Consider the following 16,423-nt stretch of genomic DNA (forward strand, 5'->3'; position numbering starts at 1 on the left):
CAGTCAATCGGGGAAGACACGCGAATGGCTCCTAGGTGATCCAAGGTCCTGCAGACAGAAGACGGAACCTCCTCACACTCACAAATCCGGAACACGGCTGACTGTGTGGGGGAGGTTTGGGGCCGCCCTCCAAGCAGCTGAGTGGTTTCAAAGGTGTTCCCTGGCAGGGGGAATTCCGCTAATTGCGTACCATGTCCAGGGGGAAGCACTAGATTCTACCTGCATTTCCATCCATACCCCCGCCTTTTTCCGGCAGCCCGCAATGGGAGACACTCGGGGAAGACACGCGAAGGGCTCCTAGGAGATCCCGGGTGCTGCAGACAGAAGACGGATCCTCCCAACACTCAGAATTCCGGAACACTGCTGACTGTGTGGGGGAGGTTTGGGGCCGCTCTCCACGCAGCTGAGTGGTGTCAAAGTGTTCACTGGCAGGGGGAATTCCGCTAATTGCCTACCCTATCCAGGGGGAGGCACTAGATTCTACCTGCATTTCCAGCCCAACCCCCGCTTTTCCCCGGCAGCCCGCAATGGGAGACACTCGGGGAAGTCACGCGTAGGGCACCTAGGAGATCCCGGGTGCTGCAGACAGAAGACGGAACCTCCCACACTCACAATTCCGGAACACGGCTGACTGTGTGGGGGAGGTTTGGGGCCGCCGTCCACGCAGCTGACTGGTATCACAGGTGTTACCTGGTAGGGGGATGTCCGCTAATTGCCTACCCTTTCCAGGGGGAGGCACTAGATGCTACATGCATTTACAGCCCAACACCCGCCTTTCCCCGGCAGCCCGCACAGGCAGACAATCGGGGAAAATATGCGAAGGGCTCCTAGGAGATCCCGGGTCCTGCAGACAGAAGTCGGAACCTCCCCACACTCACAATTCCGGAACACGGCTGACTGTGTGGGGGAGGTTTGGGGCCGACATCCACGCAGCTGAGTGGTGTCAAAATTGATCCCTGACAGGGTAAGTACGCTAATTGCCTACTCTGTCAAGGGGGATGCACTAGATGCTACCTGCATTTCCAGACCAACCCCCGCCTTTCCCCGGCAGCCCGCACTGGCAGACACTCGGGGAAGACACCGCATGGCTCCTAGGAGATCCAAGTTCCTGCAGACAGAAGACGTAACCTCCCCAAACTCAGAATTCCGGAAAACGGCTTACTGTATGGGGGAGGATTGGGGCCGCCGTCCACGCAGCTGACTTGTGTCACAGGTGTTCCCTGGCAGGGGGAATTCCGCTAATTATATCTTTTGTCCAGGGGGAGGCACTAGATGCTACCTGCATTTCCACCACAACCCCCGCCTTTCCCCTGCAGCCCGAAAAGGGAGACACTCGGGGAAGACACGCGAAGGGTTCTAGGAGATCCAAGGTCCTGCAGACAGAAGACGGAACCTACACACACTCACAATTCCGGGACTCGGCTGACAGTGTGGGGGAGTTGTGGAGACACCCTCGAAGCAGCTGAGTGGTGTTAAAAGTGTTCCCTGGCAGGGGGAAGTCCGCTAATTGCCTACCCTGTCCAGGGGGACGCACTAGATGCTATCTGCATTTCCAGAACAACCCCCGCGTTTCCCCGGCAGCCCGCAATAGGAGACACTCGGGGAAGAATCGCGAAGGTCTCCTGAGAGATCCCGTGTGTTGCAGACAGAAGACGGAACCTCCCAAGATTCAGAATTCCGGAACACGGGTGACTGAGTGGGGGAGTTTTGGGGCCGCCGTCCACGCAGCTGACTGGTGTCACAGGTGTTAACGGGCAGGGGGAAGTCCGCTAATTACCTCCCATGTCCAGGGGGAGGCACTAGATGCTACCTGCATTTCCAGCCCTACCCCCGCCTTTCCCTGGCAGCCCGCAATGGCAGACACTCGGGGAAGACACGCGAATGGCTCCAAGGAGATCCCGGGTGCTGCAGACAGAAGACGGATCCTACCAACACTCAGAATTCCGGAACACGGCTCACTGTGTGGGGGAGGTTTCGGGCCGCCCTCCAAGCATCTGAGTGGTGTCAAAGGTGTTCCCTGGCAGGGGGAAGTCCGCTAATTACCTCCCATGTCCAGGGGGAGGCACTAGATGCTTCCTGAATTTCCAGCCCAACCCCCGCTTTTCCCGGCAGCCCGCACTTTCAGTCAATCGGGGAAGACACGCGAATGGCTCCTAGGAGATCCAAGGTCCTGCAGACAAAAGACGGAAACTCCCCACACTCACAATTCCGGAACATTGCTGACTGTGTGGGGGAGATTTGGGGCCGCAGTCCACGCAGCTGACTGGTCTCACAGGTGTTCCCGGGCAGGGGGAAGTCCGCTAATTACCTCCCATGTCCAGGGGGAGGCACTAGATGCTACCTGCATTTCAGCCCAACCCCCGCCTTTCCCCGGCTTTCCGCAATGGGAGACACACGGGGAAGACACGCGAAGGGCTCCTAGGAGATCCAAGTTCCTGCAGACAGAAGACGGAACCTCCTCACACTCACAAATCCGGAACACGGCTGACTGTGTGGGGGAGGTTTGGGGCCGCCCTCCAAGCAGCTGACTAGTGTCAAAGGTGTTCCCTGCCAGGGAGAATTCCGCTAATTGCCTACCATGTACAGGGGGAGGCACTAGATTCTACCTGCATTTCCATCCCTACCCCCGCATTTCTCCGGCAGCCCGCAATGGGAAACACTCGGGGAAGACACGCGAATGGCTCCTAGGATATCCCGGGTGCTGCAGACAGAAGACGGATCCTCCCAACTCTCAGAATTCCGGAACACGGCTGACTGTGTGGGGGAGGTTTGGGGCCGCCGTCCACGAAGCTGACTGGTGTCACAGGTGTTCCCTGGCAGGGGGAAGTCCGCTAATTACCTCCCAAGTCCAGGGGGAGGCACTAGATGCTACCTGCATTTCCAGCCCAACCCCCGCTTTCCCGGCAGCCCGCACTTTCAGTCAATAGGGGAAGACACGCGAATGGCTCCTAGGAGATCCAAGGTCCTGCAGACAAAGACGTAACCTCCCCAGACTCACAATTCCCGAACATTGCTGACTGTGTGGGGGAGATTTGGGGCCGCCGTCCACGCAGCTGACTGGTCTCACAGGTGTTCCCGGGCAGGGGGAAATCCGCTAATTACCTCCCATGTCCAGGGGGAGGCACTAGATGCTACCTGCATTTCCAGCCCAACCCCCGCCTTTCCCCGGCTTTCCGCAATGGGAGACACACGGGGAAGACACGCGAAGGGCTCCTAGGAGATCCAAAGTCCTGCAGACAGAAGACGGAACCTCCTCACACTCACAAATCCGGAACACGGCTGACTGTGTGGGGGAGGTTTGGGGCCGCCCTCCAAGCAGCTGACTGGTGTCAAAGGTGTTCCCTGCCAGGGAGAATTCCGCTAATTACCTCCCAAGTCCAGGGGGAGGCACTAGATGCTACCTGCATTTCCAGCCCAACCCCCGCTTTTCCCGGCAGCCCGCACTTTCAGTCAATAAGGGAAGACACGCGAATGGATCCTAGAAGATCCAAGTTCCTGCAGACAAAGACGGAACCTCCCCATACTCACAATTCCGGAACATTGCTGACTGTGTGGGGGAGATTTGGGGCCGCCGTCCACGCAGCTGACTGGTGTCACAGGTGTTCCCGGGCAGGGGGAATTCCGCTAAATACCTCCCATGTCCAGGGGGAGGCACTAGAAGCTACCTGCATTTCCAGCCCAACCCCCGCCTTTCCCCGGCAGCCCGCAATGGGAGACACACGGGGAAGACACGCGAAGGGCTCCTAGGAGATCCAAGGTCCTGCAGACAGAAGACGGAACCTCCCCACACTCAGAATTTCGGAACACGGCTGACTGTGTGGGGGAGGTTTGGGGCCGCCATCCACGCAGCTGACTGGTGTCACAGGTGTTCCCTGGCAGGGAGAAGTCTGCTAATTACTTCCCCTGTCCAGGGGGAGGCACTAGATGCTACTTGCATTTCCAGCCCGACCCCCACATTTCCCCAGAAGCCCGCACTGGGAGACACTCGGTGAAGACACGCGAACGGCTCCTAGGAGATCCCGGGTGCTGCAGACAGAAGACGGATCCTCCCAACTCTCAGAATTCCGGAACACAGCTGACTGTGTGGGGGAGGTTTGGGGCCGCCCTCCACGCAGCTGACTGGTGTCACAGGTGTTCCCTGGCAGGGAGAATTCTGCTAATTACTTCCCCTGTCCAGGGGGAGGCACTAGATGCTACTTGCATTTCAGCCCGACCCCCACATTTCCCCAGAAGCCCGCACTGGGAGACACTCGGTGAAGACACGCGAACGGCTCCTAGTAGATCCCGGGTGCTGCAGACGGAAGACGGATCCTCCCAACTCTCAGAATTCCGGAACACAGCTGACTGTGTGGGGGAGGTTTGGGGCCACCCTCCACGCAGCTGAGTGGTGTCAAAGTGTTCCCTGGCAGGGCGAAGTCCGCTAATTGCCTACCCTATCCAGGGGGAGGCACTAGATTCTACCTGCATTTCCAGCCCAACCCCCGCCTTTCCCCTGCAGCCCGCAATGGGAGACACTCGGGGAAGACACGCAAATGGCTCCTAGGAGATCCCGGGTGCTGCACACAGAAGACGGAACCTCCCCACACTGAGAATTCCGGAACACGGCTGAATGTGTTGGGGAGGTTTGGTGCCGCCTTCCACGCAGCTGACTGGTGTCACAGGTGTTCCCTGGCAGGGGGAAGTCCGCTAATTACCTCCCATGTCCAGGGAGAGGCACTAGATGCTACCTGCATTTCCAGCCCAACCCCCGCCTTTCCCCGGCAGCCCGCAATGGGAGACACTCGGGGAAGACACGCAAATGGCTCCTAGGAGATCCCGGGTGCTGCACACAGAAGACGGAGCCTCCCCACACTGAGAATTCCGGAACACGGCTGACTGTGTTGGGGAGGTTTGGTGCCGCCTTCCACGCAGCTGACTGGTGTCACAGGTGTTCCCTGGCAGGGGGAAGTCCGCTAATTACCTCCCATGTCCAGGGAGAGGCACTAGATGCTACCTGCATTTCCAGCCCAACCCCCGCCTTTCCCCGGCTTTCCGCAATGGGAGACACTCGGGGAAGACACGCGAAAGGATCCTAGGAGATCCAAGGTCCTGCAGAGAGAAGACGGAACCTCCCCACACTCACAATTCCGGAACACGGCTGACTGTGTGGGGGAGGTTTGGGTCCGCCCTGCACGCAGCTGAGTGGTGTCAAATTGTTCCTTGGCAGGGGAAGTCCGCTAATTGCATACCCTGTCCAGGGGGAGGCACTAGATGCTACCTGCATTTCCAGCCCAAACCCCACCTTTCCCCGGCAGCCCGCACAGGCAGACACTCGGGGAATACACGCGAAGTGCTCCTAGGAGATCCCGGGTGCTGCAGACAGAAGACGGAACCTCCCCACACTCAGAATTCCGGAACAAGGCTGACTGTGTGTGGGAGGTTTGTGGCCGCCGTCCACGCAGCTGACTGGTGTCACAGGTGTTCCCGGGCAGGGGGAATTACGCTAAAAACCACCTATGTCCAGGGGGAGGCACTAGATGCTACTTGCATTTCCAGCCCGACCCCCACATTTCCCCAGAAGCCCGCACTGGGAGACACTCGTGGAAGACACGCGAAGGGCTCCTAGGAGATCCAAGGTCCTGCAGACAGATGACGGAACCTCCTCATACTCACAAATCCGGAACACTGCTGACTGTGTTGGGGAGGTTTGGGGCCACCCTCTAAGCAGCTGAGTGGTGTCAAACGTGTTCCCTGGCAGGGGGAATTCCGCTAATTGCCTACCATGTCCAGGGGGAGTCACTAGATTCTACCTGCATTTCCAGCCCTACCCCAGCATTTCCCCGGCAGCCCGCACAGGCAGACACTCGGGGAAGTCACGCGAAGGGCTCATAGTAGTTCCCGGGTGCTGCAGACAGAAGACGGAACCTCCCCACACTCAGAATTCCGGAACAAGGGTGACTCTGTGGGGGAGATTTGGGGCCGCCGTCCACGCAGCTGACTGGTGTCACAGGTGTTCCCTGGCAGGGAGAAGTCCGCTAATTACCTCCCCTGTCCAGGGGGAGGCACTAGATGCTACCAGCATTTCCAGCCCAACCCCCTGCATTTTCCCGGCAGACCGCAATTTCAGTCAATCGGGGAAGACACGCGAATGGCTCCTAGGAGATCCAAGGTCCTGCAGACAAAAGACGGAACCTCCCCACACTCACAATTCCGGAACATTGCTGACTGTGTTGGGGAGGTTTGGGGCCGCAGTCCACGCAGCTGACTGGTGTCACAGGAGTTCCCGGGCGGGGGGAATTCCGCTAATTACCTCCCATGTCCAGGGGGAGGCACTAGATGCTACCTGCATTTCCAGCCCCACCCCCGCCTTTCCCCGGCTGTCCGCAATGGGAGACACTCGGGGAAGACACGTGAAGGGCTCCTAGAAGATCCAATGTCCTGCATACATAAGATGGAACCTCCCCACACTCACAATTCCGGAACAAGCCTGACTGTGTGGGGGAGGTTTGGGTCCGCCCTGCACGCAGCTGAGTGGTGTCAAAGGTGTTCCCTGGCATGGGGAATTCCGCTTAATGCCTACCCTGTCCAGGGGGATGCAGTAGATGCTACCTGCATTTCCATCCCAACCCCAGCAATTCCCCGGCAGCCCGCACAGGCAGACACTCGGGGAAGTCACGCGAAGGGCTCATAGGTGATCCCGGGTGCTGCAGACAGAAGACGGAACCTCCCCACACTCAGAATTCCGGAACACGGGTGACTGTGTGTGGGAGATTTGGGGCCGCCGTCCACGCAGCTGACTGGTGTCACAGGTGTTCCCTGGCAGGGGAAGTCCGCTAATTACCTCCCATGTCCAGGGGGAGGCACTAGATGCTACTTGCATTTCCAGCCCGACACCCACATTTCCCCAGCAGCCCGCACTGGGAGACACTCGGGGAAGACACCCGAAGGGCTCCTTGGAGATCCCGTGTGCTGCAGAGCGAAGACGGAGCCTCCCAACACTGAGAATTCGGGAACACGGCTGACTGTGTGGGGGAGGTTTGGGGCCGCCCTCTAAGCAGCTGAGTGGTGTCAAACGTGTTCCCTGGCAGGGGGAATTCCGCTAATTGCCTACCATGTCCAGGGGGAGGCACTAGATTCTACCTGCATTTCCAGCACAACCCCAGCATTTCCCCGGCAGCCCGCACAGGCAGACACTCGGGGAAGTCATGTGAAGGTCTCCTAGGAGATCCAGGGTGCTGCACACAGAAGACGGAAACTCCCCACACTCAGAATTCCGGAACAAGGCTGACGGTGTTGGGGAGGTTTGGTGCCGCCGTCCACGCAGCTGACTGGTGTCACAGGTGTTCCCTTGCAGGGGGAAGTCCGCTTATTGCATACCCTTTCCAGGGGGAGGCACTAGATTCTACCTGCATTTCCAGCCCAACCCCCGCCATTCCCCGGCAGCCCACAATTGGAGACACTCGGGGAAGACACGCGAAGTGCTCCTAGGAGATCCCGGGTGCTGCAGACAGAAGACGGAACCTCCCCACACTCAGAATCCCGGAACAAGGGTGACTGTGTGGGGGAGATTTGGGGCCGCCTTCCACGCAGCTGACTGGTGTCACAGGTGTTCCCTGGCAGGGAGAAGTCCGCTAATTACCTCCCCTGTCCAGGGGGAGGCACTAGATGCTACTTGCATTTCCAGCCCGACACCCACATTTCCCCAGCAGCCCGCACTGGGAGACACTCGGGGAAAACACGCGAAGGGCTCCTAGGAGATCCCGGGTGCTGCAGACAGAAGACGGAACCTCCCCACACTCAGAATTCCGGAACAAGGCTGACTGTGTGGGGGAGGTTTGGGGCCGCCGACCACGCAGCTGACTGGTGTCACAGGTTTTCCCTGGCAGGGGGAAGTCCGCTAATTTCCTACCCTGTCCAGGGGGAGGCACTAGATGCTACCTGCATTTCCAGCACAACCACCGCCTTTCCCAGGCAACACGCAATGGGAGACACTCGGGGAAGACACGCGAAGGGCTCCTAAGAGATCCAATGTCCTGCAGACAGAAGACGGAACCTCCTCACACTCACAAATCCGGAACACGGCTGACTGTGTGGGGGAGGTTTGGGGCCGCCCACTAAGCAGCTGAGTGGTGTCAAAGGTGTTCCCTGGCAGGGGGAAGTCCGCTATTTACCTCTTATGTCCAGGGGGAGGCACTAGATGCTACCTGCATTTCCAGCCCAACCCCCGCCTTTCCCCTGCTGTCCGCAATGGGAGACACTCGGGGAAGACACGCGAAGGACTCCTAGGAGATCCCGGGTGCTGCAGACAGAAGATGGAACGTCCCAACACTGAGAATTCGGGAACACGGCTGACTGTGTGGGGGAGGTTTTGGGCCGCCCTCCACGCAGCTGAGTTTTGACAAAGGTGTTCCCTGTCAGGGGGAATTCCGTTAAAGACCTCCCCTGTCCAGGGGGAGGCACTAGATGCTACCTGCATTTCCAGCCCAACCCCCGCCTTTCCCGGGCAGGCCGCACTGGGAGACACCCGGGGAAGACACGCGAATGGCTCCTAGGAGATCCAAGGTCCTGCAGACAGAAGACGGAACCTCCCCAAACTCAAAATTCCGGAACACGGCTGACTGTTTGGGGGAGGTTTGGGGCCGCCCTCCACGCAGCTGACTGGTGTCACAGGTGTTCCCTGGCAGGGGGAATTCCGCTAAATACCTCCCATGTCCTGGTGGACTCACTAGATGCTACCTGCATTTCCAGCCCAACCCCCGCATTTCCCCTTCAGCCCGCAATGGGAGACACTCTTGGAAGACACGCGAACGGCTCCTAGGAGATCCCGGGTGCTGCAGACAGAAGACGGTACTTCCCCATACTCAGAATTCCGGAACACGGCTGACTGTGTTTGGGAGGTTTGGTGCCGCAGTCCACGCAGCTGACTGGTGTCACAGGTGTTCCCTGGCAGGGGGAAGTCCGCTAATTGCCTACCCTGTCCAGGGGGAGGCACTAGATGCTACCTGCATTTCCAGACCATCCCCCACTTTTCCCCGGCAGCCCGCACTGGGAGACAATCTGGAAAGACTCGCGAATGGCTCCTAGGAGATGCAAGGTCCTGCAGAGAGAAGACGGAACCTCCCCACACTCACAATTCCGGAACACGGCTGACTGTGTGGGGGAGGATTGGGGACGCCGTCCACGAAGCTGACTGGTGTCACACGTGTTCCCGGGCAGGGGGAAATCCGCTAATTACCTCCTATGTCCAGGGGGAGGCACTAGATGCTACCTGCATTTCCAGCCCAACCCCCGCCTTTCCCCGGCAGCCCGCACTGGGAGAAAATCTGGAAAGACACGCAAATGGCTCCTATGAGATCCAATGTCCTGCAGACAGAAGACGGAACCTCACACACTGACAATTCCTGAACACGGCTGACTGTGTGGGGGAGGTTTGAGGCCGCCCTCCAAGCAGCTGAGTGGTGTGAAAGGTGTTCCCTGGCAGGGGGAAGTCCGCTAATTGCCTACCCTGTCTAGGGGGAGGCACTAGATGCTACCTGCATTTACAGCCCAACCCCTGCCTTTCCCCGGCAGCCCGCAATTGGAGAAACTCGGGGAAGACACGCGAAGGGCTCCTAGGTGATCCCGGGTGCTGCAGACCGAAGACGGAACCTCCCCACACTCAGAATTCCGGAAAACGGCTGACTGTGTGGGCGAGGTTTGGGGCCGCCCTCCACGAAGCTGAGTGGTGTCAAAGTTGTTCCCTGGCATGGGGAAGTCCGTTTAATGCCTACCCTGTCCAGGGGGAGGCACTAGATGCTACCTGCATTTCCAGCCCAACCCCAGCATTTCCCCGGCAGCCCGCAAAGCAGACACTCAGGGAAGTCACGCGAAGGACTCCTAGGAGATCCCGGGTGCTGCAGACAGAAGACGGAACCTCCCCACACTCAGAATTCCGGAAAACGTCTGACTGTGTGGGGGAGTTTTGGGGCCGCCGTTCACGAACTTGACTGGTGTCACAGTTCTTACCTGGCAGGGGAAATCCGCTAATTAAATCCCCTGTCCAGGGAGAGGCACTAGATGCTACCTGCATTTCCAGCCCAACCCCCGCCTTTCCCCGGCAGCCCGCAATGGGAGACACTCGGGGAAGACACGCGAAAGGCTCCAAGGAGTTCCAAGTTCCTGCAGACAGAGGACGGAACCTCCCCACACTCACAATTCCGGAACACGGCTGACTGTGTGGGGGAGGTTTGGGGCCTCCCTCCACGCAGCTGAGTGGTGTCAAAGGAGTTCCCTGGCAGGGGGAATTCCGCTAATTGCCTACCCTGTCCAGGGGGAGGCTCTAGATGCTACATGCATTTCCAGCCCAACCCCGCTTTTCCCCGGCAGCCCGTACTCGGAGACACTCGGGGAAGACAGGCGAATTGCTCCTAGGAGATCCAAGGTCCTGCAGACAGAAGACGGAACCTCCACACACTCACAATTCCTGAACAAGGCTGACTGTGTGGGGGAGGTTTGGGGCCGCCCTCCAAGCAGGTGATTGGTGTCAAAGTTGTTCTCTTGCAGGGGGAATTCCGCTAATTGCCTACCCAGTCAGGGGGAGGCACTAGATGCTACCTGCATTTCCAGCCGAACCCCCGCCTTTCCCTGGCAGCCCGCACTGGGAGACACTCGTGGAAGTCACGCGAAGGACTCCTAGGACATCCAAGTTCCTGCAGACAGAAGAAGGAACCTCACCACACTCACAATCCCGGAACACGGCTGACTGTGTGGGGGAGGATTGGAGCGGCCCTCCAAGCAGCTGAGTGGTGTCAAAGTTGATCCCAGCAAGGGGAAGTCCGCTAATTGCCTACCCAGTCCAGGGGGAGGCACTAGATGCTACCTGCATTTCCAGCCCAACCCCCGCATTTCCCCGACAGCCCGCAATGGGAGACACTCGGGGAAGACACGCGAAGGGCTCCTAGGAGATCCAATGTCCTGCAGACAGAAGACGGAACCTCCCACACTCACAAATCCGGAACACGGCTGACTGTGTTGGGGAGGTTTGGGTCCGCCTCCAAGCAGCTGAGTGGTGTCAAAGGTGTTCCCTGGCAGGGGGAAGTCCGCTATTTACCTCTTATGTCCAGGGGGAGGCACTAGATGCTACCTGCATTTCCAGGCCAACCCCCGCCTTTCCCCTGCTGTCCGCAATGGGAGACACTCGGGGAAGACACGCGAAAGGCTCCTAGGTGATCCAATGTCCTGCATACAGAAGACGGAACCTCCCACACTCACAATTCCGGAACACGGCTGACTGTGGGGGAGGTTTGGTGCCGCCGTCCACGCAGCTGACTGGTGTCACAGTTTTTCCCTGGCAGGGGGAAGTCCGCTAATTACCTTCCCTGTCCAGGGGGAGGCACTAGATTCTACTTGCATTTCCAGCCCGACACCCACATTTCCCCAGCAGCCCGCACTGGGAGACACTCGGGGACGACACGCGAAGGACTCCTAGGAGATCCCGGGTGCTGCAGACAGAAGATGGAACGTCCCAACACTGAGAATTCGGGAACACGGCTGACTGTGTGGGGGAGGTTTTGGGCCGCCCTCCACGCAGCTGAGTTTTGACAAAGGTGTTCCCTGTCAGGGGGAATTCCGTTAAAGACCTCCCCTGTCCAGGGGGAGGCACTAGATGCTACCTGCATTTCCAGCCCAACCCCCGCCTTTCCCGGGCAGGCCGCACTGGGAGACACCCGGGGAAGACACGCGAATGGCTCCTAGGAGATCCAAGGTCCTGCAGACAGAAGACGGAACCTCCCCAAACTCAAAATTCCGGAACACGGCTGACTGTTTGGGGGAGATTTGGGGCCGCCCTCCACGCAGCTGACTGGTGTCACAGGTGTTCCCTGGCAGGGGGAATTCCGCTAAATACCTCCCATGTCCAGGTGGACTCACTAGATGCTACCTGCATTTCCAGCCCAACCCCCGCATTTCCCCGTCATCCCGCAATGGGAGACACTCTTGGAAGACACGCGAACGGCTCCTAGGAGATCCCGGGTGCTGCAGACAGAAGACGGTACCTCCCCATACTCAGAATTCCGGAACACGGCTGACTGTGTTTGGGAGGTTTGGTGCCGCAGTCCACGCAGCTGACTGGTGTCACAGGTGTTCCCTGGCAGGGGGAATTCCGCTAATTGCCTACCCTGTCCAGGGGGAGGCACTAGATGCTATTTGCATTTCCAGCCCGACACCCACATTTCCCCAGCAGCCCGCACTGGGAGACACTCGGGGAAGACACCCGAAGGGCTCCTTGGAGATCCCGTGTGCTACAGAGCGAAGACGGAGCCTCCCAACACTGAGAATTCGGGAACACGGCTGACTGTGTGGGGGAGGTTTGGGGCCGCCCTCCACGCAGCTGAGTTGTGTCAAAGGTGTTCCCTGTCAGGGGGAATTCCGTTAATTACCTCCCCTGTCCAGGGGGAGGCACTACATGAAACCTGCATTTCCAGCCCAACCACTGCCTTTCCCCGGCAGCCCGCAGTGGGAGACACTCGGGGAAGAATCGCGAATGGCTCCTAGGAGATCCAAGATCCTGCAGACAGAAGACGAAACCTCCCCACACTGATAATTCCGGAACACGTCTGACTGTGTTGGGGAGGTTTGGTGCCGCCTTCCACGCAGCTGACTGGTGTCACAGGTGTTCCCTGGCAGGGGGAAGTCCGCTAATTGCCTACCATGTCCAGGGGGAGGCACTAGATTCTACCTGCATTTCCAGCCCAACCCCCGCCATTCCCCGGCAGGCCACAATTGGAGACACTCGGGGAAGACACGCGAAGTGCTCCTAGGAGATCCCGGGTGCTGCAGACAGAAGAGGGAACCTCCTCACACTCACAAATCCGGGACACGGCTGACTGTGTCGGGGAGGTTTGGGGCCGCCCTCTAAGCAGCTGAGTGGTGTCAAACGTGTTCCCTGGCAGGGGGAATTCCGCTAATTGCCTACCATGTCCAGGGGGAGGCACTAGATTCTACCTGCATTTCCAGCACAACCCCAGCATTTCCCCGGCAGCCCGCACAGGCAGACACTCGGGGAAGTCATGTGAAGGTCTCCTAGGAGATCCAGGGTGCTGCACACAGAAGACGGAAACTCCCCACACTCAGAATTCCGGAACAAGGCTGACGGTGTTGGGGAGGTTTGGTGCCGCCGTCCACGCAGCTGACTGGTGTCACAGGTGTTCCCTTGCAGGGGGAAGTCCGCTTATTGCATACCCTTTCCAGGGGGAGGCACTAGATTCTACCTGCATTTCCAGCCCAACCCCCGCCATTCCCCGGCAGCCCACAATTGGAGACACTCGGGGAAGACACGCGAAGTGCTCCTAGGAAATCCCGGGTGCTGCAGACAGAAGACGGAACTTCCCCACACTCAGAATCCCGGAACAAGGGTGGCTGTGTGGGGGAGATTTGGGGCCGCCTTCCACGCAGCTGACTGGTGTCACAGGTGTTCCCTGGCAGGGAGAAGTCCGCTAATTACCTCCCCTGTCCAGGGGGAGGCACTAGATGCTACTTGCATTTCCAGCCCGACACCCACATTTCCCCAGCAGCCCGCACTGGGAGACACTCGGGGAAAACACGCGAAGGGCTCCTAGGAGATCCCGGGTGCTGCAGACAGAAGACGGAACCTCCCCACACTCAGAATTCCGGAACAAGGCTGACTGTGTGGGGGAGGTTTGGGGCCGCCGACCACGCAGCTGACTGGTGTCACAGGTTTTCCCTGGCAGGGGGAAGTCCGCTAATTACCTCCCCGGTCCAGGGGGAGGCACTAGATGCTACTTGCATTTCCAGCCCGACACCCACATTTCCCCAGCAGCCAACACTGGGAGACACTCGGGGAAGACACGCGAAAGACTCCTAGGAGATCCCGGGTCCTGCAGACAGAAGACGGAACCTCCCAACACTGAGAATTCGGGAACACGGCTGACTGTGTGGGGGAGGTTTGGGGCCGCCCTCCAAGCAGCTGAGTGGTGTCAAAGGTGTTCCCTGGCAGGGGGAAGTCCGCTAATTGCCTACCCTGTCCAGGGGGAGGCACTAGATGCTACCTGCATTTCCAGCACAACCACCGCCTTTCCCAGGCAACACGCAATGGGAGACACTCGGGGAAGACCCGCGAAGGGCTCCTAGGAGATCCAATGTCCTGCAGACAGAAGACGGATCTTCCTCACACTCACAAATCCGGAACACGGCTGACTGTGTGGGGGAGGTTTGGGGCCGCCCACTAAGCAGCTGAGTGGTGTCAAACGTGTTCCCTGGCAGGGGGAATTCGGCTAAATGCCTACCATGTCCAGGGGGAGGCACTAGATTCTACCTGCATTTCCAGCACAACCCCCGAATTTCCCCGGCAGCCCGCAAAGGCAGACACTCGGGGAAGACATGCGAAGGGCTCCTAGGAGATCCCGGGTGCTGCAGACAGAAGACGGAACCTCCCCACACTCAGAATTCCGGAACAAGGCTGACTGTGTGGGGGAGGTTTGGAGCCACCGACCACGCAGCTGACTGGTGTCACAGGTTTTCCCTGGCAGGGGGAAGTCCGCTAATTACCTCCCCTGTCCAGGGGGAGGCACTAGATGCTACCTGCATTTCCAGCCCTACCGCCGAATTTCCCCGGCAGCCCGCACTGGCAGACACTCGGGGAAGACACGCGAAGGGCTCCTAGGAGATCCCGGGTACTGCAGACAGAAGACGGATCCTCCCAACACTCAGAATTCCGGAACACGGCTGACTGTGTGGGGGAGGTTTGGGGCCGCCGTCCACGCAGCTGAGTGGTGTCAAAGGTGTTCCCTGGCAGGGGGAAGTCCGCTAATTGCCTACCCTGTCCAGGGGGAGGCACTAGATGCTACCTGCATTTCCAGCCCAACCCCCGCCTTTCCCAGGCAGACCGCACTGGGAGACACTCGGGGAAGACAGGTGAATTGCTCCTAGGAGATCCAAGGTCCTGCAGACAGAAGACGGAACCTCCCCACACTCACAATTCCCGAACATAGCTGACTCTGTGGGGGAGATTTGGGGCCGCCCTCCAAGCAGCTGATTGGTGTCAAAGTTGTTCCCTCGCAGGGAGAACTCCGCTAATTGCCTACCCTGTCCAGGGGGAGGCACTAGATGCTACCTGCATTTCCAGCCTAACCCCCGCCATTCACCGGGAGCCCGCAATGTGAGACACTCGGGGAACACACGCGAATGACTCCTAGGAGATCCCGGGTGCTGCAGACAGAAGACGGAACCTCCCCACACTCAGAATTCTGGAACACGGCTGACTGTGTGTGGGAGATGGGGCCGCCGTCCACGCAGCTGACTGGTGTCACAGGTCTTACATGGCAGGGGAAATCCGCTAATTAAATCCCCTGTCCAGGGAGAGGCACTAGATGCTACCTGCATTTCCAGCCCAACCCCAGCCTTTCCCCAGCAGCCCGCAATGGGAGACACTCGGGGAAGACACGTGAAGCGCTCCTAGGGGATCCAAGGTCCTGCAGACAGAAGACGGAACCTCCCCACACTCACAATTCCGGAATACGGCTGACTGTGTGGGGGAGGTTTGGGGCCGCCCTCCAAGCAGCTGAGTGGTGTCAAAGTTGCTCCCTAGCAGGGCTAATTCCTCTAATTGCCTACCCTGTCCAGGGGGAGGCACTGGATGCTACCTGCATTTCCAGCCCAACCCCTGCCTTTCCCCGGCAGCCCGCAATGGGAGACACTCGGGGAAGACACGCGAAGGGCTCCTAGGAGATCCAAGTTCCTGCAGACAGAAGAAGGAACCTCCCCACACTCACAATTAAGGAACACGGCTGAATGTGTTGGGGAGGTTTGGTGCCGACGTCCATGCAGCTGACTGGTGTCACAGGTGTTCCCTGGCAGGGGGAATTCCGCTTAATACCTCCCATGTCCAGGGGGACTCACTAGATGCTACCTGCATTTCCATCCCAACCCCCGACATTCCCCGGCAGTCCGCAATGGGAGACACTCTGGGAAGACACGCGAACGGCTCCTAGGAGATCCCGGGTGCTGCAGACAGAAGACGGAACCTCCCCACACTCAGAATTCCGGGAAACGGCTGACTGTGTTGGGGAGGTTTGGTGCCGCCGTCCACGCAGCTGACTGGTGTCACAGGTGTTCCCTGGCAGGGGGAATTCCGCTAATTACCTCCCATGTCCTGGGGGAGGCACTAGATGCTACCTGCATTTCCAGCCCAACCGCCGCCTTTCCCCGGCAGACCGCAATGTGAGACACTCGTGGAAGACACGCGAATGGCTCATAGGAGATCCAAGGTCCGGCAGACAGAAGACGGAACCTGCCCACAATCACAATTACGGAACACGGCTGACTGTGTGGGGGATGTTTGGGGCCGCCGTCCACGCAGCTGACTGGTGTCACAGGTGTTACCAGGCAGGGGAAATCCGCTAATTAAATCCCCTGTCCAGGGAGAGGCACTAGATGCTACCTGCATTTC

The sequence above is a fragment of the Camelus dromedarius genome, unplaced genomic scaffold (genome assembly GCF_036321535.1).
Source record: "Camelus dromedarius isolate mCamDro1 unplaced genomic scaffold, mCamDro1.pat HAP1_SCAFFOLD_155, whole genome shotgun sequence".
In the NCBI taxonomy this organism is placed as follows: domain Eukaryota; kingdom Metazoa; phylum Chordata; class Mammalia; order Artiodactyla; family Camelidae; genus Camelus; species Camelus dromedarius.